We start from the raw sequence: 363 nt of genomic DNA, 5'->3' as shown, positions 1-363 counted from the left end.
CCCGGAGGCCCGCCCGGCGGCCATCTTGGATGGGGGCGGAAGCAATTCCGCCCCGCTGCCCGCCATTCTTCTTAGGGGCTGCTCCGGCGGCCAAGGGGCGGGGCCGGGATGGGTGGTGACTTTTTTTAAAGGGCGACGCGGCGGGTGGGGTAGATCTCTAGGGCCGACCGTCAGTCGGCGCGCCGGGACCCCCAGCCCCGCCCGGTGCAGGTGCACCCTCAACGCGTCCGACCTCTGCACCGGCAGCGCGTTTGTACCGTCTGCTCCGGACGCCCGAGCCCCTCGGAAAGCCGCAGCCGCCCGGGGTCCCGGCGCAACTCGACCACTTGGCTCCCTGCGCTGTCTGCGGGCACCGGGCGTTAT

The sequence above is a fragment of the Prionailurus bengalensis genome, chromosome E1 (assembly GCF_016509475.1).
Source record: "Prionailurus bengalensis isolate Pbe53 chromosome E1, Fcat_Pben_1.1_paternal_pri, whole genome shotgun sequence".
In the NCBI taxonomy this organism is placed as follows: domain Eukaryota; kingdom Metazoa; phylum Chordata; class Mammalia; order Carnivora; family Felidae; genus Prionailurus; species Prionailurus bengalensis.
This window is presented reverse-complemented; position numbering follows the sequence as displayed.